Source organism: Canis lupus, chromosome 22 (assembly GCF_011100685.1).
Source record: "Canis lupus familiaris isolate Mischka breed German Shepherd chromosome 22, alternate assembly UU_Cfam_GSD_1.0, whole genome shotgun sequence".
Classification (NCBI taxonomy): domain Eukaryota; kingdom Metazoa; phylum Chordata; class Mammalia; order Carnivora; family Canidae; genus Canis; species Canis lupus.
In genome coordinates this window covers 39546625-39573839 of record NC_049243.1, presented here as the reverse complement: position 1 = coordinate 39573839, position 27215 = coordinate 39546625, and the positions used below count along the sequence as shown (strand labels likewise).

General features: G+C 34.5%; 1 long non-coding RNA gene across 1 annotated transcript; it reads right to left on the bottom strand.

Moving 5' to 3' along the window:
- Positions 1–13383: 13383 nt before the first annotated feature.
- Positions 13384–26381, bottom strand: LOC111091675. The gene is made up of 3 exons (XR_005376449.1): positions 25316–26381; positions 17245–17386; positions 13384–14058 (listed from the first exon to the last, which is right to left on the bottom strand). It is a non-coding gene; the product is annotated as an uncharacterized LOC111091675 (long non-coding RNA).
- Between the last annotated feature and the right edge of the window lie 834 nt (positions 26382–27215).

The window sequence follows — 27215 nt, the reverse complement described above, 5'->3', positions numbered from 1 at the left end:
CAATAAAGCTGGAAAAGGAAAAGAAAATGTCTTCTTCATTCAATTTGCTAAATACTGTGTAAGAAGGGTTGATGCAAATTCTGACCTCTTTCTAAAGCCCACCACCTCCATGCAGGAGAGCCTGTCATATCTACCCATTCTAATGCAAATAAGAAAATGAGTTAAAACAATACTCAGACATGAAAGAAGGAATAACAGATGGACCTGGAGTGGAGAGAAAGGAGGAAGAGGAAGAGGGAGTCATAGCGGGTTGGGCTGGGATACCAGAGTAGAGTATTTATGGTAGAGAAAGTTTGGAAAATGAGAAACTTTAAAAAATTATTTATCTGAGAAAGAAAGGAAGGGGAAGAGGGAGGGGAAGAGAGAGAGACAGAGAGACAGAGAGAGAATCTCCAGCAGACTCTCTGCTGAGCGCAGAGCCCCATGCAGGGCTAAATCCCACAACCATGAGATCATGACCTGAGCTGAAACTAAGAGTCAGATGCTTAACTGACTGAGCCACCCAGGTGCCCTAGAAAATGAGAGACTTAAGAGAATGCAAAATATATCAGAGTGTGGGAGAAGAGGATACCAGATATAAACTGTTCCAGGGTATTATTTATTAAATCCCTTTGCTCTCCTGTAAGAGACTGGAGTAAAAAGTATATATATATATATTTTAACAAGTGTTTATTTATTAGTTAGCTCCCTGATTACAGGGTATTCTTTTTTTATTTTTTATTTATTTTATTTTATTTTTTGGTATTCTTTTTTTAAAGATTTTATTTATTTATTCATGAGAGACACACAGAGAGAGGCAGAGAAAAAGGCAGAGGGAGAAGCAGGCTCCCTGTGGGGTGCCCAATACAGAACTCAAACCCAAGACCCTGGGATCACACCCTGAGCCAAAGAAAGATGCTCAACCATTGTGTCCCTGTACAGTATTCTTTAAATGGGCCTCAGTTCCTGGTTTGACTCATATAGATGACTACATTGTTTTTTTGTTACAAGCACATTAATAGTTATTCTGATTTCCTAAAAACAAATAATTCCAAGTGCAAGCTTCTTAGCAAATTTCCAGGCTTTATTTGAAGAATATGAAAAGTCCCTATGTAATTATGATGACAATAAAAATCTTTTAATTAATGATGTCCACAGCACACCCGTAGTCTGGGTCTGTAATATCTACTGTTACAATTGGCACTGATTTAATGAGCCCCAGCCAAAGAGGGCTGAGAGAGCAAAGGAGAAAGGATGCCTCAGACAGATTTCTGGAAATCCAGATGAATTCCTAGAGGCTATTTATTCTAACCACAGTTTTCTTTTTGAGATAAGATTTCATTCAATAATGAGGAGAAGAGTAACAAAATTTAAACAGTCAATATAAAGCCATCTTCCTGGACCCAAAACCTGAACCCAGAAATCTAGTATTCTCTAGAGCTCTGTGCAAGAGCCTAAATAAACTTCCCAGACTTTACAGGTATATTTACAGCTCCAGGAGATTGTACTGCCATCACACACCAAATCTGATATCAAATTGAATCTTTGAGCTTGCCAATTCAGGTATAGACTGAAAATGAGAGGCAGGAAAAAAATTTCTGTCTTTGGTGCGGACAGCAAAAGTCTACCAAGGGCTATATGAAGCAGCAAACAGAGATTATTACCCAAAGACAAACCAAGGACTACTTCTTAAGAGATGTTGGACAAATGAGCAAATCCTAATCCATTTTTTAGTCCAGTATTTGTCTTTGCTGTATATGTTAAAAATATTTGAGGCAGTTGATTTATTGAGAATGATTCAGTTGCTTTTATAAATGTGTCAGTTGATATGGGATCAAACATTTTTTTTTTTTATTAAATCCACTTCTAAGTGTATTTATATTGAAGAAATGAGGCAAAAGAAGCTCTCTCTGCCTTTGGCGGGGGGAAAAAAAAGATGAAAACAATTACTGCAACTCCAGTTCCACTTGAATGACCCACCATTTCCCCTGCCCTCCACCACTACCAGCCACGTCGTTAGTCCTGTTCTATGCTCTATGACCTTATTAATATTATTGAAGGTCAAATTGTCCAGTGAATTGGTTAACTTGCACACATATGCTAAACTTAATAGTTAACTACCCTTGACATATTATTCAAAAAGAAACCATTACCATGTGTATGCTCATAGCCTTGACACATGCCAGATGTTCTCCAGTGTAACATGCTACCAAACTAATGAGCTATTCATGTTTGAATTCATGGAATCTGCAGCAATTTTGCCTTAATTTTAGATATTTTAATCCATTTTATATCAATATTAAAAGTTCAATGATAATATCATTATAGAAACATGAGAGCCTGATACAATTTTATGTATCAGTTCAATTTATTTAAGGAAAATATTATAAAAAAGCACAGACAGTTAGAATCAAATAATTAGGCCATAACTGAAGCAACGTGGACTCCAAACTGTAGGTTTTTCATAAAGTAAAACAAGGGAAAGTGAAGACGCTATTCTATTTTACCTTAATGAAGAGGATTAAAAAAAAAAAAAACATTGTCAATTTTAAGGTAGTTGGATTGTCTTTTTAGGAATGTCCTTCATTCTTTGCTAATTCCTATTTTTCTTTCAGGCCTCATTTGGAAAGTTACCTATTCAGAGAATCCCTCTTCACATTAGGTTATGCCACATGGGACCTGATCTTTATTCCCCAAGTTAGTTGTGTCTTTTTTGGAATAATTCACCTCTTTCTTCCTGGTAGTGCTTCATACATTTTTAGGTTCCAGGCTGATTGAAATCAAACTCAATCTACTTAAGAAACTTTTCCAGAGGAATATAGTACCTATTCCTTTTAGTTTTTTTTTCCTTCTTCTTACTGTCTTAATGAAAAAGAATTAATTTAGCAGATTTACTTTTACTATATTTTTAATGGAGATTATTAAACAATGCATACTTACTCTTTATTTGATGGAACTTCAGCAAACAGATTTTGGCTGTAAGGAATTAATGGAAGCATAAATTAATCCAGTGGAAAAGCACCCATCAAACTTGCAAATTAAGGATTTGAGTAACTTCATTTTGATGCCTGTTTGCAACATCTTTTTTTTTTTTTTTTTAAGATTTTATTTATTTGAAAGAGAGTGAGAGACCACAAAGGGAGGAGGTGCAGAGGGGGAAGCAAATAAACAGGATCCCCACAGCAGGACCTGGGGGCTTGATTCCAGGACTCCTCTTAACCAACTGAGCTACAAGTGCCCCTGAAGTCATCATCTCTAATCTTTCTGTTCTTACTGAATAAAATTCCTCCAAATTCCCTCCAAATTTTTAAGTTGAAGTCCCATCCCCCAATGCCTTATAGTGTGAATGCATTTGGAAATAGGAACTTTAGCTTTTAGGTTAAATGAGGATATAAAAAGGGGGCCCTAATCTAAAATGATCAATGAGTTTATAAGAAAAGGAAGACACTAGACATGTGCATGTACAGGTAGGAGAAAGGCCATGTGAGAACAATGAGAAGATGGTCATCAGTGAACCAAAGAGATAGGTCTCAGGAGAAACCAGACCTGCCAGCCCATCGATCTTGGACTTGTAGACCTCAGAACCATGAGTAAATAAATTTCTGTTGTTCAAGCCACCCATGTGTGTGATATTTTGTTATGGTAACCCTAGCAAACTAATACAATAGATAAATACTGATGGCTACCTAGTATAGGAAAACACATTGACATTTTATAAGATTTCAGTAAACCCTTATATGCTACTAGCTGTCTCTAAATAAATCAGTAGATCAAGTTTCATCTAGTACCTAATCTGAACCATTAGCTACTTGCCTCAAAGCATACATTCTACTTACAACTGTATTAATCACCATAGTCCAGTATGTCAAGATGTAAAGAATTATTTAAAAAAAGATTTGATACTTAGCAAATGTATATATTATGTTTATTCCTCCGTTCAAATGTTGCTCTGGGATTTCTATACTTTGGGAGGCTTAGTACACTTTGACTCAAACTCCCAATTTCACCAGCAGAGAAAATTCAGGGCTCTCTCTCAAATTTCATAGCTCCTGTTTCATATTTTTGTTTTGTTTTGTTTTTAATTCTGACAGAGCTACCTCACTGTTCTGCATCTACCTAGGGAATCTGATTACTTCCCCTATCCCACCAACACATACACACTGCAGTTCAGAACCTAATCTTACTGTCGCTAAACTCAGTCGCACTAGATATATCATTATATGTGTAGTTTACTGAAGTTTTGTTTTTTTTTTTTTCATGGAGAAGTGAATGTTCAAGAAACCTCATACCAAAATGGTGGCTTCAAACTGTGATAATGTCATCATACTGCAGACCCTAAGAACACCAGTCATTCTTCCAGAAACACAACCTCTCAACATCTTTCTGATGTTCAAGCTCCAGGAAGATGATTCTCTTTGATTTGCATAATCCCTATCCTCCTCCTCAATTCTCTATTGTCTGAAGCTATTTATCTCTTTCAGAGGATTTTCCCAATAAGCCAATTGGTCCTCCTCACTCTTACCTCTTAATTTATCACTAATTTTTATGTGCTTATGTATGCAATATTTTAAAAACAGAATTTTAATCCCATGTTTTATTAATTTTAGCTTCTCTTTGCTTACTAGAATTATGTGATAAGCATGTCATAGGATCATTAATTACATTCTAAAATATTTGCAATGCCTAAAATATTACATTAGTTGAATGCTCTATGGCTTATTAACTACTTTCCTGCAGATCCCATTTTTTGCAATTGAAAATTACACTGGTAGGAGAATGTTTGAACAAAGATCTTCCAGTGACTTTTGGCTATTTTCTTATAACTGATATCTAACAAGGGAATTCTAGATCAAAATGATAAAATATGTTATTGCATTTTTAATAATTATAAAAGTAATCAGTCATTCCTACTATAAACACTATAATGTGTTATTTTAATGATTTGTAAAATGAATATTATGCAATTCATAATGATTTACAGCTTATTTGGATAAACTCTAACTTGGAAAAATTGCCTATATAGATAAGTAAGTATCTTCAAGTGTTTCTCTCTATATATTTATATATAATGGATACCTGTGTATATATACTTATATATGTTCCAATATATATGAATAATATTGACCTGAATTTTAAAGCAGCTGCATGCACTTCAATTTATGAAGATAAAAATTAATCAACTTTGTATTGGTGACTTAATGTGTTTCATTATTTTTTTTTACAAATCTTACTACAATTAATACATTTTATGTATAACACTCTGCATATAGATCTTTTTAGCAATTCTTAGACTGAATTGATAGTTTAAAGCATATTCACATTTTAAAATTTGATGAATTTGAACAAATAACTCTCCAAAATTGTTCAATTACTTTCCATTCGGCAGTGCAGATGATATTTTACTTTTTTCTAACAGTCATATTGAATATTTTATTAATATTATAACAACAGATGAATTTATGGATAAGAGTTTGGTAGAATATATTTTTATTACACTAAAGCAAATAATATTTCTAAAATGTAGACACCATTAAATTTCTTCTTATATAAAACACACTAAATATACATATATGCCTGTATACATATAATATTAGTGTGATACAGTTCTAGCAATATTTTACAATTATTTGTGATCACTCCAACCATTTTCATGCTATAGATTAATCTATGTAGCCTCTATATAAGTTGCCTGTCTCTTCAAAATTATAAGAACTTACCTTAAAAAATAATCTAGCCTCAGAGCCTTTGGGGAAATTTTTAATTATTTCTTTTCCATTTTTCCCTAGATTATTCTTATTTGCTTGTTTGTTTGAGAAACTCTGTATCTTAAAACTTCTACATTATTTTGCTACTTTATATAGACAAAGCTCATGCATTTGTATTTTCATATAGATTTTGTTATTATCCGTTAATCTGGGTAGCTTTTTATTGCTTAAACATGATAGAAGTTAGCATCTTTTTCATTAATATGGCTAAGAAGTTTTTATTTTATGAAAAATATTTAATATCTTCTAACTCCATGAAAATGTTTAATTAGATTCTGTTACAGGTGGATTTAAGATAACAACACCTGAATGTATGAGAAATACCTCATGCCATTCTTCATTGCTCACGTTGTTAGATTAAAATTTGGATAGTCAGCGCAAGCTACTCTCTTAATTTATGGATTGAGTTCAGATAGAAAAATGCTGAACCACATGTTCTTCATATCGGGAGGAAATTCACCCACTGCCAAAAAAGTGTGTGCATGGAAATTATTAGCATTTTCTGTACCAATTACCCTTTCTTTGAGTATGTGAATGGGGATTGTGTGGGCAGAGATAATCTGGATACTTTACCAATGAAGTTGTCTCTAAGTAGTTTAAAATATTATGAAGAGAAAAGTGTTTTAAAAAAACTACAGTTAAGTTGTACTTACAGTTACTGTCACATTGCCTGTGGATTATCAAGCAAAATATAATGGAGAAAAATACTGGTTAACTTACCTAAGAAATGTATTTTATATATATATATTTCTGTATAAATATATATAACTATATAAACTGTATAATATAACTGTATAAATATATATTTCCTCACTGAAGAACCACTAACACACCTATATTATTTTAACATAGTTCAGTATAAGTCAATGTTAATGTTCTATCATCATTTAATATTTTGAGATGTACAGTTAATATTTTGGTGACTGTCTTCCATTGAAAATTCATTTGTTTTATATTTTAAGTTTCAATATTTCTGTGCCCAGGGATTATTATTTTTTTAATTGAAATATATAATGAGAGTCAAAAGGAAGGTATAATTCATTAAATAAAACTATATGTCACAAGGAGCACCTGGGTGGCTCAGTGGTTGAGTGACTGCCTTTGGCTCATGTCGTGATCCCAGGATTTTGAGATTGAGTCCCACATCAGGTTCCCCACAGGGAGCCTGATTCTCTCTCTGCCTATGTCTCTGCCTCTCTTTCTCTCTCTCTGTGTCTTTCATGAATAAGTAAATAAAATCTTAAAAAAAAAAATTATGTGTCACAATGAATGTCTCCTGGAAGAAACATTTCCTTAACATATCCAATATACACTATAAAAATATATGTATATTTATGACACATAATTTTTGTGTCACATAATTTGACATACATATATATATATATGAGTGTGTGTATTATATATGCATATATTAAAATAAGAACTCAATTTAATTTTTTTAATATTTTATTTTATTTTTATTTATTTATGATAGTCACAGAGAGAGAGAGAGAGAGGCAGAGAGACAGGCAGAGGGAGAAGCAGAGCCCGATGTGGGACTCGATCCTGGGTTTACAGGATCGCACCCTGGGCCAAAGGCAGGCGCTAAACCACTGCACCACCCAGGGATCCCTCAATTTAATTTTTAAGAATCAAAATTTCCACTTTTCACAAACCCATCATTAATTGAATAAAAGAAAAAATGTAATTAAAAGTAAATCTTTAAATGAGTTTCTATTAATACTTGTTTCACTGCAAAAGAAAAAAAGCAAACAATTGCAATACAATGAGACAGTGCTAACATGGCGTCAGGCTTATAAGGATAAAAGAAAATGAGTCTCTGATGGAATATCTAGGAAATCTTCCCTGAATTGAGGCAATTTGACATGTGGCAAAGGTAGACATTTATTAGATAAATAAAAGGAATATGCATCTCATGGATAAAAAAGAGTATATCTAATTATACTGAGATTTTAAAAAGCATGATCAGATCTTAGGTTGAGTTGTCTAGAAGTGAAGCCTGAATTGAGGATATTAATTCAAGTGTTTTATCTAGGATATGTTCTCAATAGTAAAGGGAGAAGGAAAGTGGGACAGGGAAAGGGGGAAAAAACAAACAAACAAAAACAAGCGTGTAGTCTTTACAAAGAAACTCTCTAGAGTGTATTATACAGAGAGGCTTTGAGGACCAAAGTGCAAGACTCAGACCCACCTTCAGACCATTATTCACTGCCTCCTGCCTGAGGTCTTACCTCAGAAGGGGGATGGAGATTCTCAGATATGTTGGCTCCTGTGTAGTGGGGACAAGTCTTTAGGGAAGGGGGCCATTGTGAGTTGTTCTTAGCCAGTAATCCCAACAGCTGGAGGGGGGGACCAGCAGCCATATAAAGGATCCGGGTGGGGATGGGACATCAAACAGCCTGCAGTGATACACTCGTTTCACTGCTCCATTTGTTTCTTTTTTTTTTTTTTTTTTTTTTTTTATTTATTTATTTTTTTTTTGCTCCATTTGTTTCTTACCTTGAATTTGTCCATTCTGACAATGCCTTTAAAAAAGAATTAGATCTATCACAATGTCTAGGAAAACTTACAAGGAGGAGAAAAGTGAGATCAACAGCCTTTGTTGTTGCAATTGTTCTTCAGGTCTTTCCTGCTGCTCTTTATTGCCATCCTCCACCACCAATCTTGGATTCCCCTTCGAATTTAGGTTGCCCTTTTGGGATTATAATCCATCTGTTTGGTTAGATGGCGTGTGTGGTGAGCTGACTCTGATCTTAATGAAGGGTCAGTCACTGGAAACCATGCCCTCATCAAGCTGTGATTATGGTACTTACCTATTTACAGTTAGAGCTAGAGATGAGAGCATTAAGAGATGCTCTGGGGGGTTACCTGAAGGCAAAGCAATTTTTCCTTCTTCTTATGAGGTGTCAGGTTTCTTTCCTCATGGCTCTCATGGTCAATTACCTGTACTAGAACATTAACTCTTTTTTTTTTTTTCTTTTCTTTTCTATTAGCACAGAAGCTCAATTTGGCTAGATGATACCTTTAGCATAAGGTTCAGTGGGACTTCCATTGTGCTTTACCCTGTGGAAGCGCACCCTGTCTGGAGACCAGGAAGAGAACTGCAGATTTCTCAAGCAGTTCACTGGAAATGGTGCCATGAGGTCACTCTTACTCATACATATTGTTTCCCAAACCCATGATTGTATTTGTGTGTGAGGGGGGATAACACTATTTAATAGCCATATATTCTATCTTAAACAATAGAACCTATTTTCTCAGAATGTCATTTCCTCTCTGGATCTCAACTGTGTTTTTAAAAGGCCATTATTACATTACTGTAGTAGAGAGCAACTTGATTTATTATCATATGCCCACTATCACAATTCTTTTGCTGTAAAGTGGATTCCTTGTGTGAAGAGATGTTATATGGGATCCCATGTTGGTAGATAGATTCTCTGGAAGCCCTGGGGTAATAATGGTACAGGCACTACAGGCAAAACAAGGGCTAAATTCATCCAAGAATATGAGTCAGTCTCAATCAATAAGGAGAATTGCCCGCTCAAGTAGAAGGGACCTGAGCCAATCAGCTTCCTAATAAGTGGCTGATTGTTTTCTTTCAAGAGGGTTTCATACTAGGGGCTCAGGTTTGGTCTGCATTGCTTGCAGTGCATTATTTATTCCGCCACACCAGTGAGTAGTACTTGGTTTGAAGAAACCCATGCTATTGGTCCCATATACATCAAATACCTCTGGCCCTATGGTATTAACATTCAGGATTCCATTGCATAATGGAACAAGTAACTGGATTGGCATAGAACAGAAATGACTGAAATTTACTTGCTAAAAATCTGTTGTCAAATTGCTTATTTAGTGATGCTTCTAGCGGGCACTTATTTAGGATACAAAGATCTCTGAGTTTTGCATGAGTCTGCATACTCTTCCTTAGGTCTTTTATCTCTCCACAACCGTAACACATGCCCATTGGGAGAATTTTCTTCACTGTTCTCTTCCAGGGCCACTTTTGAGAAGAGCTTATTAAAAATGAAGATAATATTTGGCTTACACTTTTATACCACACTAGCCATGAACCAAATTCAGGTGTTGTTATCCTTCATCACCTACTCACTGGGTAGCCATTAGGCTCTAGTTAACAACTAAGAAAGGCACTGGGTGCAATGTTGGGAGGTGACATTAGGTGCTGGGCAGCTTACTTATGCTCTTTGAATATGCTTAAGCAGACTTCTGTTTTATGATGGATTGCTCTTAAGCCCACCCACACTTATGAGTTTGTGAATCTGACAGTATCTACTTCATAATGGAAAGTTTGGGGCACATGATCGCTTGCTTTCTCATTGTCAGACACTTTGTACTAAGGCCCAGGAGCATGCCAGGAGCTGATTTTAAAATGTAGTATAGTTTTCTGCTGTGGAAGACATTGCCTTCCTTCAGAGCTTCAGTGTCTGTCTGTACTGTGTTTTATTAAGACTTGTCAGAATTACTTAGTAAATCCACATGACATATTTTTCCACCACAGATACCTCATATACCATTGGATGTGTAAGATTATAATGTCCTAAATGGTGGAACTTCTTATTTCATAGCCTAGTACTGCTATAAACCCATTTCTTATTGTCCTCTCATTCAAATCTATCAGGCTTATGCACCAATAAATGGGTTATGGCAGTATTCCACAGTGTGGAATATGCTTATGCCAAAACCTAAAGGTGCCTTTCAATCTTTGCATTTTTTCTTAGTTGAAGGAGGCTCAAGGCACAATAACTTGCCTTTTACTTTGGAATGGGATGTCTTAGCATGCTCCAGACAATTGGATCCTAAGAACTTCATCCATGTGGCAAGACCTTAAGTCTTTATAAGTTTTTACCTTGCAGAATGGGAAGATTTGGATAATTTCAGAGGCCTCTACATTGCCTTACCTACTATAATAGCTCCTATGATACAGATCAAGGAGACAATGTGAGGGTTCTGTCAGCTGCTAAGTATATCCATTCCAATTTTACATTTTAGAAGTAGAGAAATTATCACTGGATAATTTTTTGAAACCTAGACTTGGTCCAGGACACTATTTATTTATTTATTTTTTAATTTCAGTATAGTTGACATGCAATGTTACATTAGTTTCAGGTGTATAAAATAGTGATTCGACAAGTTCACACATTATGCTATGTACCCCACAAGTGTAGCCACTATCCATCCCATTACATCACTATTACAATATCATTGACTATATTCTTTGTGCTCTGCCTCTTATTCCTGTGACTTATTTACAATTTATTATTTAACTTCCATGTATCCCTTATTCTAATGGATTTGATGGTGCTTTATATTCTTAGGTATCAATGTCAGTTTTCACTATATTCATAAGCTCTTGAAAGGTCTGGAAAAGTCTGAGTATTCTGATTTCCCTAGAGTATGGTTATACAGGTTAATGGCAATGGGCATCTATCTACTATCTATCTACTATCTATCTATCTATCTATCTATCTATCTATCTATCTATCCCTACATATGCATATGTATCTATTCAGTCTAGTTATTTGATGGCTATCTTGCCCTGAACCATCTCTATATTTCTTTAGCAATGGTACCCTGGGTACCCTTCTGAGCTTGCTGTCCAGTTAATTACATTCACATTTCTTATGGAAGTAAAGGGTTACCATCTTTGTTAACAGGAGCCTGGTTGTCTAAATTCTCCTACCACCTGTACAGGTCTACAGAGGATATTCATTACTGATCTTTCAACAGTGGTTTCCCTATTGCCTTGGTAAATGGAATAGTCTCTTTGCCCTTGGTAAATGTGGTCACTGTGTGTTTCTTGTCTTCTATAGGGAACTCATTCTAGCACACTCAGTTCTGTCAGCTTTCTGATCCCTTTCTTCAGGATGTGTGACTGAAGGTCTTGCATCTCTTCTTCATTTAATTGGAACGGTTGCTTTTGCAAGCTTCCCAAAGCAATCCCCTCTCTTTGTTGTCACTGTTGTCGTTATTGCTATTATTTGGAGGGTATTAAAGCCATTTTGTATATAATTCCTTTCCTCCATTAGTAGGCCTAGAACCTACTAAGTCTGATAATATTGCAATGTGACCTTAATTATGACAGAGAAAATGGGGACATATCATGAAGAGAAAACATATTGTCTTTTAAAGTAGCTGTCTCATTTGAAGCCTCTCCATAGTCTTCAAGTGAAGAAAGGTGCAATGGGCCATTTCTGAAGAACCAGAGATTAAGAGCAACTATGGAGTCAAAGTTTTTGAGTACATATACACAGATCTCCATTCTAAATCTCAAAGCCCTTCTCTTTCCCTACCAGGACCCTATTCCAGCATCACAAATTTCCCTAGGATGAAATTGTCCCTTCTCTGGTTTTCTTCTTTTACAGTTAAGTTTGATTCATTTTCTTCAACTCTGCCTGAGTTTTGGTAATAGGAGTTGCTTCTCCTTGAAATTTCCAAGGAAATTCTCTGATGCTTACACTTTGCTTTAAGTTATTAACAGACCTGAAACTATATTGTATGTTTTCCACAGATCAATGGTGCTTCCTAACTGCCATCTGATTTCACAAGTGCTTATATTTTAGACCCGTCCTCATATGCTGGTAGGGTAGGTAGTTATGCAACAGTGTTCTATATATTAGTAGGGAAAATGCAACTGTATAACTACATTTTAAGTATAATGACAGTAATGTATGCACATTCCCTGATGAGGTAGTGATTGGTTTTTAAGGATGACTCAGGAATCATTTAATTGAATGGTACTATTTGAGCTAAGTATGAAGCATTAATGGAAATTGTCTAGTATATATAAGGAGAAAAATTAATATAATTTTCCACTGAAGATCTTTAATCTGAGTAAAGAGATAATTAAGTTTGTTTTCTAGATATATTATCTTGAGAATAGTTAGCTGATTATTGAAATAGACTAGCCAAGAATTGATGAGCTTCTTAACTAAAGAAGGCCTAGAGACAATGAGGATTTGATTTATTAAGAGTGACTCATGAGGTTCTTGTTTAATGACTAGACAGTAGAGGAGTTGATTTCTGAAATGGGGAATGTAGGAAGAAAAGGTTTGAACTTGTATTTCATCTCGTACACTTTGAGTTTCAGATGACAGTGAGAATCAGAGGTGGGGAGATCAAGCCATTTGTTTCAGATGTGTGACAAGTAATCAGATTCTTTTAGAATATTTCTCAGCATTATTAAGTACAGGTACAGAAGAGGGGGACGAGGTCATAGAAAATGCACAAGTTTGAGAAAAAAGTAGAAAGGCATTTAGTTGTATCCATACTTACATTTGAAACATCTAAAAATGCAAAAAGCTTTTTAATTTTTAATCTCATTTTCTTTTAAATTAAACAGAGTCCTGCCTTGTACTATTAAACACAAATCAAAGAACTGAGTTCTTGAATTAGGTTGCAGTTTGATAAATTTCACGAAGGAAAGCATATAAGGAAAGCATATAAAAGTTGTCTAGAAGACTCATTTATTAGCTAAATTTACCAAGACAACTATCACAAAAAAAAAAAAAAATCTGTCATGTGCTAAAGAGTATTCAGAACAATGGCTTTAACCTTTGCAGAATGGGTCATTTTATTTTATTTTATTTTATTTTTGAGAAACAGAAAGAAGTATAACTATTAGATAAAAAGGAAAGTAATTTTTCTAAGTGAGATGTAATTTTCAAAACATCTTTTGAGAAGATAGGAATAGCAACCTTTAATTATGATTGGGATTTGTACAGAAATACTGGTACACCAATTTAATCAAAAGCAGATGTTCTACTTTCAATGCTTTTCCAAAAGGAGGAAGATGACAATAGCAACTTAGTAACAAAAATAATAGGAAATGTAATATCTTACTAATATTCATTTTACTCAGATGCAGATCTTGCCATGGGAAAATTTTCTTTTGCTAAACTATGCCTGATTGCTGTAAAACTGTGCTAATTTTGCTTTCCTTGAAGTCATTCCAGAAGTTTAAATTCTTGCAAAATGATGCTATCGTTTTCCATCTCTTGTTACTTCCGCACTCACAGTCAGGCTTTTGCACTTTTTTCTAAATATCCTAGATTAATCTCTGACAAATATATTAGGTATGCATCCCACGTATCGGATTATCATCAATTCCAGATTTTCCCAGGCATCGGTTTTCTAGTTTCAAGATTTGAAGGTTATATCTTGCTTCTCTTTAATTCTTTCCAGTTTGAATTAGCTGTCTACAGCTAGTTAGAGGTCATAAGAACTCATCCAAGTTGCTTTTCTACATTGCTCTATCATTTACTTCTAGAAGGAATTTGATATTTATAGCAAAGTCCCCCTGAAAATGTAAAAAAAGATTCTTTTGTTATAATCAGAACCTGTCTTCTTTCTTGTCTTTGCTACCAATCTTTTAATCACCTCACTGCTCATTTGCAACAAATGATGAAAGGATAAATTAAGGAAAACAAGTTTAGTAAATACATTTTTATATAACAACTCAATTGAAAGAATCAGATCTCTTAACTCAATTCCTGTACATAAGTGTCTTTACATTTAAATAGATAGCAAGCTTAGTACATTTTCAAACATCACACAAAAGAAAATACAACACAAAATATTTAGTGTATTTGCTCAGTAATATAAAAAGTTATGATAAAACAAGTTTTGTTTTAAATGTTTAAAGATTAGAAATATTTGCATAAATATTTTTTTAGTTTTAATTACATATCACATTATGCCAATAACTTTACATAGCTTGATAATACAGTTAAGGAAATTTTGATATTTAATTTTTGAGGAGTAGTTACCAATTTATGAGAAATTTTTATTAACACCAAACTTTAAGAAGTTTAGTTTATAATAAGAAGTCAATGTTTTTATGATGATGGTAAGAGCTGTGTTATCTGTGTGATTTATTATCAACCAGGAAGTTTAAAAAATCTAACAGGTTTTAAAAAGAAAATATTATAAAACATTTATGTCTAAAATGGCTTCATTTTATATTGATTACTAATAATACATTTAATAAATAAAACTATTACCAAAAATGTATTTTTCTTTCCACATGTCCACACTTTGACCAGTGAGCGACCCAACAGGACATATGTCAAAGACAAGTATTGGCCACATGTTAAAAATGGGTCATGTAGGAAGAGAATTGATGCCTCAAGTAATTTTACGGATGTAACTAAGTTTTAAAGTAGGACTACTGGAAAAGACCATGGAAGAAACTAGTTTTACAAGGTGGAATTCTATCAAACCAGCATGGCTTATTTCAATGCACCATTGATACTGATACAATTAAAAAAAAGAAAATATGTGACTGATAAATTATAAGGTCCAGAATATTTCAACAGGTGTAAAATGGGAATTCTCCTGGCCAGCTTAGATTTGTGTGCACTCAGCAATCAGATAGAGAATGATGCATTTGCATCAGGGTATATAGCCAGAGAAGAAATTTTTATATTTTCTAAAGCACAAAGATTTGTTATAAGTGAGTAAATGAATGAGTAAATATTTTATTTGAAATATTTCTAATCATGACAAGTAGACCAGAAGTACTGTACATAAAGACATAATTTAAGGTTTTAGTATGCAAGGTGGTGTTTTTCTTAAATGAACATTTAAATTATTCTACTTTTTTGATTCTTTTAAAAGACAGTTGCACACAATTTCCTAATCAAAATTCAAGAAATAGTAAGTGACCTAAAAACTGATGTTGTTACAATGTCTCAATGTTTATCTTGCACTAATGGAGAATAGTTGAATTTCAATAAAATGTATTGAAATCACACTATTCCATTTTATGTATTTCAGTAAACTCAATAATCTATCTTCTTTAATTATATGTGATTATAATTTTCTTAACAGGCATTTTATTTTTCCCTCTCGCTTGTATCCTCAAAGCCTGTGTCACTTTGATAACTAGCTTTCAAGAACAGCCAATATCCATAATTATTTATGTGAGGAAAATTGTCCTAGCTACAAGATCAATGCTTATGGTAGACTCATCTTCAACATTTTCCAATTTAAGAGTAATAGCATGTGTGTTCTTTGTAATAGTTGCATACATATGCTGATTGTAATTAGTGCATTGAGTTTTTATGTGTTATCCATTTCCCATCATATTTAATGATTATCAAATGACTACAGTAAAAAGTAAAATATAAGTGTAATGTTTCTTCTGTCACATACTTTGAACAATTAGCTCTCTGATACTATTTGATTTTAAAAGAGCAGTTCAATTACTTTTTATTTAACACATTTGAAAATATTTATAAAAATACACTAATTACTTTTGCTGTTGTTTGAAATTAAATACATTTTGTTTTAAAAGGAAAACATGTAGACAAACTAAAACAAATTGAAAAATCAAAATAGTATAAATTTACTATGCATAAAAATACTAATAACATTTGGTGTGAATCATATTTATTGATTAAAATGTGTCATAATGTCTTGTAATGTTTATCACTCAAAATACATGTAAAATAACTTAATGTACCCCATGTAAAGAGAATTAACCTGCTACATCACTTTTAAAGTCTCATTATTCTGAAATACCATTATTTAACAAATTACTTCAAATTTGTTCAAGATACTTGTATTTCTTTGCTATAGTAATTAACTTAAAGATTAGAAGCTCTTTAAAATTAAGCTTTTCTCAACACTTTATATTTTCACATATGTTCTTAAAGTTATACGTATATGACTGCAGACTACTTTGTTCATATTGGTATTCATGTTTCAATGCCTGTACATGAACATAGTCCTTTACTGAACTGCACCCAGCATTTAATATCTGGTACTGTAATAGAAAGAAGAAATAATGTCTATATTGTTTATTTTACTTTTTTTAAAGAATTAAGTTTAAAATTGTTTCAGCTATTTTTTAGGAATAGCTTATTCATATAATTTATGTGTTTTATTACTGGTAGGCTCACTTTTCACTGATTTGAAGAAATTCTTTGCATCAAGGAAACACATATTTTATCTTTAATATATGTTGTAATCAAGCGGGGTTTTGACTTTATTTATGAGAGAGAGAGAGCACACACAGAGGCAGGGAAAAGGGCAGATGGAGGGAGTCTCAAGCAGGGCTTGATCCCATGACCATGAGATCATGACTGAGCCAAAACCAAGTCAGATGCTCAACCAGTTGAGACACTTGGGTGCCCCTTCAATCAAATGTTTTATGAGCTGCTTTTTTTTTTTTTTATTCATAGAGACAGAGAGAGAGACAGAGAGAGAGAGAGAGAGAGAGAGAGGCAGAGACACAGGCAGAGGGAGAAAGCAGGCTCCATACAAGGAGCCTGACGTGGGACTCGATCCTGGGTCTCCAGGATCTCACCCTGGGCCGAAGGCGGCGCTAAACCGCTGAGCCACCCAGGCTGCCCCCTATGAGCCAGTTTTAAATTTAGTTTACCACTTCTCAGATACATAGAAATATATTTTATTTGTGTATAGCTTATCTCATGCTATTTGCTTTACGAGTTATGCTTAGAAAAATTAAAGCAATACTTACTTCTCTCTGTTATTTTAGTGATTTTACGTTTAAAACTTAGGTCATTCACCAATTTGAAATTTATTCTGGTATAGCTGCTGCATCTGTTTTACTCAGATTTAGAACTACTCCTGGATTTTTTGAGTCCACAAACTGCTAATTTCTGTAATATAATTGCAGATAATTTTCCATATTTTATATATCTTACACTTTAGAAAGCTCTCTATATATTGTACAAGTAATTTTTTCAAAAACATTCAAGCCACTGACTAGTATATATAACCTGTTTCACATTTTTACATCACAGCTGATGTACTCGAGCTTTGCTTCATATAGAATACAAAAAGAAAGCAACACAGAAGGAGAAAATACAAAACTATATTACACGCTCTGTTTTGAACTAAACCTAGGGAATGTCTGCATGCAAGCAGATACTCATTTCCATGGAGATGGTGAACAGGATTGAGACTCTTGGAAAGAGTACTTAAGGGTGTCTAAGTATATAAGTTTATGAAATCTCAGCATTCATCTCTTGGAGTTATTCATAATGCTGATCTGACAAAAAGTAAAAATGATGGAATAGTCGCCTTTCAGACCATTACATAGAGATACACTTTCATGGCATGAAACACCTGTCAAACTAAATATGATATACAGTAATCTTTTAAAACCATTTAAATGATCTCATAAAAGATTATTTTAAATATTTTTAAGTATTTATGTTAGAGTCAAGATGAGGCTAAATGTATTGTTCTGATTAATATAAACATGATATAAATTAATTCATATTTTACCCTGTATTCTGTGGAAACATTTGAAAACAATCCCTCAGGCTCATTTCATTTCTAATTGTGTTTTCTTCTGTAACTTAATAACACCTGTTGGTAGAGATTCCCCTGGGGGATGGCAAGCCACTTTCCAATCTTGAGTCATTCAGTTAGGCAACAGTGGGATGCAGGTGGGCAATGTTCTCCAAAGCAGGATTCAATTCCACTCACTGTTATACATGATTTCCATAAACCCCCACCCCCTCAAAATAGAATTTATCATTTTATCCAAATTTGCATTGGATGAACTCAAAGGATGTCCTGGAAGCCTTGTTGGCTCCTTTTTCCTAGAATCCACATCCCTCCAGCAGCCACCAGAAGCTCCCCTGTTTCTTTTTTTTTTAAGTCATCCCATGAGTGGGGCTACAGGAACCAGGATACATATTTATAAACATATATATAATAAGCATTTACAATTGTTCTCATTCTGTGGGATTCTTATGTCTGGATGAATGATCCTCCAACTACCACTCAACTATATGATGACCAAGAGCCTGAGCAGGAGAGATAAACAATTGAACTTGTTATTTAATGAATTTCCCATGGATCTCACAAAGTTACTATAAAAGGGAGAAGAAAAACAATTCTATACTCCTTTCCATGCATTCGGGGACACTTGCTTGAAATTTATTTTTATTAGTATAGTAGACTCTTCACACTATTATCAATCCTTAAATTATGACCTAATATAGCAGTGTATCCTGGCTTTTTGTTTTTGTCCTCTCTTAATATATAGTAATTTATTACACAATCTTAATATTACCTTCCTATTTTAATATTACCTTCTGTTTTCACTCCCCTTGATGTGTTTCCCTTCCCTCCTCCTTCTCTCATCTTTTTTTTTCAAGAATGATAGGCAATATGTAGTAATTCCTGATGGTCCTAGATTTTCAAGTATATTTAAAGACAGGCCCATGCATCCAGGAACATAAAAATATGCCAGTTGGTTGATACCTTTATCTTTCTATTCAGTTGCCCTCTTTTATCTGTAAGGATTGAATCCTGACCCATACTTCTTTAAAAAAATATTTTATTTATTCATGAGAGAGAGAGAGAGAGACAGAGGGAGAAGCAGGCTCTCTGTGCGGAGCCTGAGGCGGGATTTGATCCCAGGATATGGGATCACGACCTGAGCCAAAGGCAGATGCTAAACGACTGAGCCACCCAAGTGCCCCCTGCCCATTCTTCTTAAGTGTTATTTGTAGAAGCCTCTGGAGCAGGTTGGCAACCACAGCCTTCTATAGCACTAACAATCACTCCGCACATGATTTTCATAACCACTGAAGTGGGTATCATAATGCAAACTGAGGAGTCAGGCTACTGGATAAAACCTGTGTTGTGGGGATCCCTGGGTGGCTCAGCGGTTTAGCGCCTGCCTTCCGCCCCAGGGCGTAGTTCTGGAGTCCCGGGATCAAGTCCCATGTCGAGCTCCCTGCATGGAGCCTGCTTCTCCCTCTGCCTGTGTCTCTGTCTCTGTCTCTGTCTCTGTCTCTCTCTCTCTCTGCATCTTTCATGAATAATAATAATAATTAAAAAAAAAAAAAAACTGTGTTGATTCCTCAGGTCCTCAGGGCCAGCTACTGGTACTTATAAGGAAGAAAGCTACCCTGCCCACACCAGACTAGAGTAGGATGCCCTGCAGTTGCTGAGGGGTCCTGTAACCAAGGACTTGGGCTCAGGGTGGCTTTGCCTTCCCAGCCCCTGGGCCTTCATTTCTAGGTTTCTTTATCTAAGGCCTTGGGGAGAAGTCCTCTTCAGGAACCTCTGTTGTTGCCTCCTTGTGGAAGAAAGGGGAAATTCTTGAAGACATTCTCCTTCACTCTGCCTCAGTACTCTTCTACTCCTAGCTCTTCCCTTGACCACACCACTTCCCCCACTCCAAAATCCATAAAACTGCTGAAGCCTTCTGTTCAGGACTACCTCAACAGTGGGATGATCCCTCCGTTCATGCTGATCCACGTGACCGTCAACCTAGATGCCATTCTGTGTTGAAAAACGGAACATGGGGAGTTGGGGCTACCTCTGGGTTTAGGTTGCTGTTTATACCCCTGTAGAATTAAAGTCTTAACTGTTCTACATTGTTGCATTAATTGGCCACTCCAGCACCTGATAGTTCTGGTCTCTCCCACATCAGTTGGGCTTCTGACATAAACATCCATAACTCTGAGGATGAAATAGCAACATATTAAACTAAGGAATCCATAGAAGCAATTGACCCCAATGCCAAACATCGTTAGCTTAAGCGTGCTCAGCATCATGTATTGCTGATTCCCATAGATTTCTAATATGCACTTTAGCCATCTGTTACTATACCGATGGCCGTATCAATCATGTGTTCTCATACTACTGAAACTTATCAGCATTCCATCTTCTTTCCCTTCTTATTTGTATTCTATTTCTTCTTTCTTTGGAAGGAAAAAATATAATCATTGCCAAATCCCTTGGCAATTGACCTTATGCCAAAAAACATTTAGTTCATGCATAATCTGGTGATGTATGTCATGGAAGCTCAGGGAAGACAGTCAGGGCTATGAAAGAATTAATATAAAAGTATTTCTCCAGTTGATTGCAAGCCTTCAAGGTGAAAGTCATGTTTGTTTAACTGCAAAGCATGACTAATAATGATAGTTTAGTTAACTGCTCTAGGAAAGCTCTTGGTACACATATGAATATGATATAAATTTTAATGTTTTTTTTTGAGAGAGAGTGCTTGTGCAAGCTGAGATTGGGGGAGGTGGAGAGGGCACAGGGAGAGGGAGACAGAATCCTTAGGTCATGACCTGAGCCAAAATCCAGAGTTAAAGGTTTAGCCTAATTGAGCCCTCCAGGTGCCCTGAATATGACATAAATTTTAAAGCACATGTATTTCTAAATCTGGTCAAATACTGATTTCTCTCATACAGGAATTCAATAAAGTTTGTCAAATATTAATTATGGTATAATTATCTCTATAATGGAATGATTATCTCTATAATCTATTTCTATGGAGAATATTCATAAGATTATAAATTTTAGTTACATAAATTATTTTTCATAATCTCATATTACATATAAAATTAATAAAATATTTAAATACAGATTTATAGTTTTGATCACTTAATTCAATAAAATGATAAAATCATTAAAAAGATTTCTAGTTTTTGGGATCCCTGGGTGGCTCAGCGGTTTGGCGCCTGCCTTTGGCCCAGGGCGCGATCCTGGAGACCCGGGATCGAGTCCCACGTCGGGCTTCCGGTGCATGGAGCCTGCTTCTTCCTCTGCCTGTGTCTCTGCCTCTCTCTCTCTGTGACTATCATAAATAAATAAAAATTAAAAAAAAAAAGATTTCTAGTTTTGAAATAATTTGTTGTATAACAAATATATGTATTTCTAAGTACATATATATGTATATGTACTTATCTCAATGTATACATATTACATATTGCTAAGTACATATTAAAATTTTATATATTTGTATTTGATCTAGAAATCTATTTGAAGAATATTACTTGTTAAACTTTTTTTACTGTGATTTACAAGTTATTACTTGTAATGATAGCAGCAAAGTTAGATATGAAATTGTGCCAGAGATTTATGATAAATTCTAAATTCTGGTTGGTCTGCTCTTGTGACTCTGTTTGAAATGTTATTTAACTACATTGTTAAGGTTTGGAAAAGTAGTTTTTAAATGAAACTCAGTTTATGGTAAAATAAAATATACCAGGAAGACAGAAACTATCACATTGTAAAATGAAAAACAATCATTAGAAGAGATGAGTGGGAAGAATCTGAAAAACAAAAGAGTATGAGTAGATATAAATTTGCTTCTAATTAGAGCAGATAGTGTATTGCTTATGTTTTGATGTTTTAACTTGCATTATTTTTAAGAAGCTGTATATTATATATATATATATATATATATATATATATATATATATATATGTAACAAGGATCCGTAATACATGGATATAGATATAAATGAGGTCCTTGTTCCTTTGTTCTTGTTTCAAACTCTAGAAAAAATTTCTCTGCCCTGCATTCTCTCTTTCTCTTTCCTTTTCTCATGTGAATTAAAGATAGGATATTGTTTTCCAAGAGAGTCTTACTTTTTTCTGTTTCAACATTTCAATTTTAGAAGAAAAGAATAAGGGTTTTAAATTATCAAGACCAGAGACACTTGCAGAGAGTTAGTAATGTCTTCATAGAAAGAATAGACACTATACAGAGAACCAGAAAATGAAAATGGGTGGTAAAAGATAAAACTCCCGGAGAGCAGCTAAGTGCAGAACAGTACACGGTTCAGCCTGATGCAAGCCCACTCGGTTATTCTAGGAGAGTTTGACGGTGTTCTAGAAGGTAATGAAGAAGACAAAGTCATCTGTTCACCTAATCAGACAAGTGACAGGTGTGGGAAGAGACAGACGAGTAATGACAGAATATATAAATACTTCATGTAAATTCCCGTAGCTTAAAAACTGGCTAAGAGGAAAGCCACACGAAGTAGACAATGATATTTAAAACAAAGAAAATCTCTTGAAGTTTAAAAAAAAAAAAAAGAAAACCACAATTACCTAACAGCAGGTAGTAAATTATGAAACTTCTTTCTTTCAGAATGTGGTTCAAATCAAACATTCAAGATAAAATGTAAACGTTTGGAAACCTTCGGTATTATGGTTCTCTAACAGATTCAGGGAAACTTCATTTTTTTTTTTTTTTGACAATTCATTGCCTGTTTAGAGACACAAATACTTTCTAGCAAGATTGGGAATTATTTGGGTATATAAGACCAAGATGTATTCATGTTCTTGTTTTTATGACTGTCTTATGTGATGCAGAAATGTACTAAGCAATGTACAGATTACTAAAATCCCTATGGAGTAAAAAGCAATTAAGCTGAACATTTAATTTTAAATCATGAATATTTAAATCACTAAAAATATCTGACTTTTTTATGTTTTCAGCCAACCTTATAGTCTTGAATAAAATATGCTTATTTGAAGAAGTTCAGATTTTAAGAGCTTTGAACTGTATGAAACTTTCCACCATAAAGCTATCTGAATAGAAAATATGCAACTTCTCAGTAGTTTTCTTTCTGGCATTTCAAAAATATTATCAAGGAATATAGTGGTACCATATAGAAGATGAGGACACATGAATGATGGTGCTCTGTGTATACCTCATGCACCTTGTCCTTGTTATAATAAGTAATCAGATAACTTTTTGAGTATCTTAAAATGCATGCATTTTATGATTAATTCAAGTACAATCAGATTAGACTATCTTGGAAAGAACTTTTTATCTCTTCATTTATAGTGAATATCTGTACTAAAAAATGTCCCTATAGACTAACGCATAATGTTAAATAATTAAAATCTTGGGTTTCATCTCCATTGTAGTTAAATTTCCATTGTTTGATGGCCATACATAGAAGTACAACTTCAATATAGCATGAGACAGACTACTTCTACTTTATGCCCTTGATCACAAAGAAAACTCTGATGACACAGGGAAGAGAAGTATAAATTTATACCCTCTTGGGGGAGAAAATATTTTTTGGCATAATCTTCATTGGCAATTCATCAATTCTATTGCTTTCATCTATATAAAATGGAATTTTATGTTTCAGAAAGGTAGCAATTTAAAGTAAACAGTCATTTAGGCAAGATGATAAAAATGTAAGATAAAATTTGACATCAATATAATGAAGTATTTAAAAACAGAACATTTGGGACAGGCAGATGTGGGTTTCAGCATTGGCTTTGCCAATTAATTTCTTTGTGAATTTGAATGATTTACTGTCTCCAAGTTGTTTAATGGTAAATGAGGATAATAATAGCTCTTTTTGTTATTGGGTTGTATTCTTATTTAGTAGTTACATCTGTATAGTGAATTTAAATGCTTAGAATGGTGTTTGGCACTTGGCAAACACTCAATAATTATTAACTAAATTAGTACTTATGTTCAAAAGTAGTTTAAATGTTTTCAAATTTATTTGCTTGCACTTTCATAAAAACACAGTACTATTTAATAAAGACAAGAAATATAGATATTGAAACAATAATTATTATTATTATAAGTTGTGTTGATGTATTGATAGACTCTTAAGATCCTCACTAGAGATTTTGAGATTAGAATCTCTGTTTAGTTGCTATTCTCTAAACCACGCAGAGTAATTAAAAATATACCTTTTCATTATATGTTACAAATATACTTTAAAAATTAAAGAAGGCACTACTGCTAGGATTTTATGGTGCACTAAGGATGATGTTAAATTCCTAAATTGCGCCTTCATACCCCAGAATAATTTGCACCAATTTCTGACAATTGTTTGAAGGTATTAAATAGATGACAACCTTATTAACAAAACTTTTACCTAATACAAATCACCCTTCTTGATTTTTGGAGATCTTATTTTTAATATGATTCCACAGAGAAATTGAAGATGATTGAGAGGCTTGTCAAGAAGCTCCTCTGGCACAAACTTTTCTAATTTTCTTCCTTCTTTTTTTAACCCTTTCAAGTTTGAGTTAATGCCTAATTTTTAAAGAGGATTGATGAGGTATTTTGTCATGTAATCTTTTCAAGAAGCAACTCTCACTATATAATGATATGAATTTGACATGTAAAGGACATATATATCTCAAAATCACTTACCAATAAGGCAGAAATGTAACGACAAACCACAGTAAATTAAATAAGAAGGTAATGGGGTATAGATTGTAAATTGAAATACATCTATTCTTCCTAATAAACACAGGACCCTTTTTTTTCTGACTTATTTTGTGTACGTATGCATGATGATAAGGCACTATCTTCAGATTTGACTGGTTTGATTCTGTTGATTCTGTTTGTTTTGGACATTTAACTTCTCTAATTGTTTTAAAAATTTCTTTCCACTTATAAATGGGTTTTATATATCTGAGACACTGTTTTCCTTATATGTTTCTCAAATCAGTTTAATTAATAATTCAGTTACAGTAAAAAGAGTTTACTTAATTTAAGTTGCTCCTGGGGATCCCTGGGTGGCGCAGCAGTTTAGCGCCTGCCTTTGGCCCAGGGCGTGATCCTGGAAACCCGGGATCGAGTCCCACGTCGGACTCCCGGTGCATGGAGCCTGTGTCTCTGCCTCTCTATCTCTCTCTCTCTCTCTCTCTCTCTCACTGTGTGCCTATCATGAATAAATAAAATAAAAAAAAAATTTTTAAATTTATGTTTTTCCTGACACTTCAGGTATTGCCTGGTAGAATTTTACTCTGCTTTTTATTTTTTTCTTCATTTTCACTTACTGATTTGGTGTTTCACCACAGAGTATTTGTCTTCCAATGTGAAGATCCTTTGTATACCTCTTATTATAGATGCTCTAGTAGTCTTTCAAATAGTGTTCTCACCAACTCCACAAAAAGTAGACTACTCCATATCTTCCAAAAACCTCTATTTGATTCCTTACTGTGAGATTTCTATTTTGGAAAGAAAATACATTAAAGGAAATGCCATTTTCTCACTTATAGAGTCACTCTCTACTAGTGAGCTAGGTTTTAGAAACATTGCAAAAACAGGATTTTGAATTGAAATTATATTATCACCCCGGAATTCAAATGTATACATGTTAACCTTTTAAAGTGACTCTATTTTATTAAAACAAATTTATTTTTATGAAGTTATGTTGAACTTCTACCAAATATTATGTTTCTATTAAATTATTTTATATATTCTTGAAGTTATCCCAGCCAAAATTTACATTATATGGTCTGTAGTTTCTAGGATCCTTTTTGGATCTCTTCTAGTAAGTACAAGTTTTATTTTAAGATCTCAACTAATTCTGGATGCCTGGGTGGCTCAGCAGTTGAGCACCTGCCCTTGTCTCAGGGCATGACCCTGGGGTCCCCAGATAGAGTCCCGCATTGGGCTTCCTACATGGAACCTGCTTCTCCTTCTGCCCATGTCTCTGCCTCTTTCTCTCTGTATCTCTCATGAATAAATAAATAAAATCTTAAAAAAATAAAATCTCGACTAATTCTTCAATGCACTGGGTAACTGTTCTAACAAATAGTTCCATTAAGTTACCTCCAAATTTTGGTACTTGCAGCAGCATATTGGTGTTGGACAATAGTACCAGTTAAATATAAATGCTCCTCCTTATTTTTTACAGCTTGCTTTAGTTCTCAAACCCATCTCCTTTAAATGATAATAAAATAATTGGACCTTGAATTAACTTAAGGCTATCTAATATAGGGCAGCCCCGGCGCAGTGGTTTAGCGCCGCCTGCAGCCCAGGGCGTGATCCTGGGGATACTGGATCGAGTCCCACATCGGGCTCCCTGCATGGAGCCTGTGTCTCTGCGCCTTCTCTCTCTCTCTGTCTCTATGAATAAATAAATAAAATCTTTTAAAAAAAGATTAATATATAATATCAGAAAATAGAAGTTAAATAATATTTCTATATGTATTTATTTCCTATAGCTGCTGTAACAAACCAACACAAATTTAGGAACTTAATCTCTTACAGTTCTAGGTATCAGAAGTCCAAAAGGAGTCTTGGGGCGCTGGGGTGGCTCAGTCAATTAAGAGTCCAACTCTTGATTTCTGCTCAGGTCAGGATCTCAGGGTCCTGAGATTGAGTCCCAAGACAGGCTCCTTGCTTGGTGTAGAATCTCTGCTTGAGATCTTTTTCTCCCTCTCCCTCTGCCCCTTCTCCCACTTGTGCATGTGTGTTTTCTTTCTCTCTCTCAAATAAACAAATAAAATCTTAAAAAAAAAAAGTCCAGAAGGCGTCTTTATGAGTTAAAATCAAGTTGTTGATAGGTCCAGTTCCTACTTCAGTTTTTAGGGTAAAATTCTTACCTATTTCAGGTTCTGGAGACTGCCAGCGTTGCGTGGATGTACCACTCCAACCCATCTCTCTTTCCATTCTCTTATCCCTCCTTTTCTTTTTCTCTTTTTAAGATTGTATTTATTTGTTCATGAGAGACACACAGAGAGAGAGGCAGAGACACAGGCAGAGGGAGAAGCGGGTTTCCTACGGGGAGCCTGATGTGGGACTGGATTCCAGGACCCCGGGATCAAGACCTGAGCCAAAGAGAGAAGCTCAAACACTTAACGCTCAACCACTTAGCCACCCAGGTGTCCCATCTCCTTTTACTTTTCTTACCTCCTGCTTATAAGAACCTTTTACATTTAGGGTCCCATC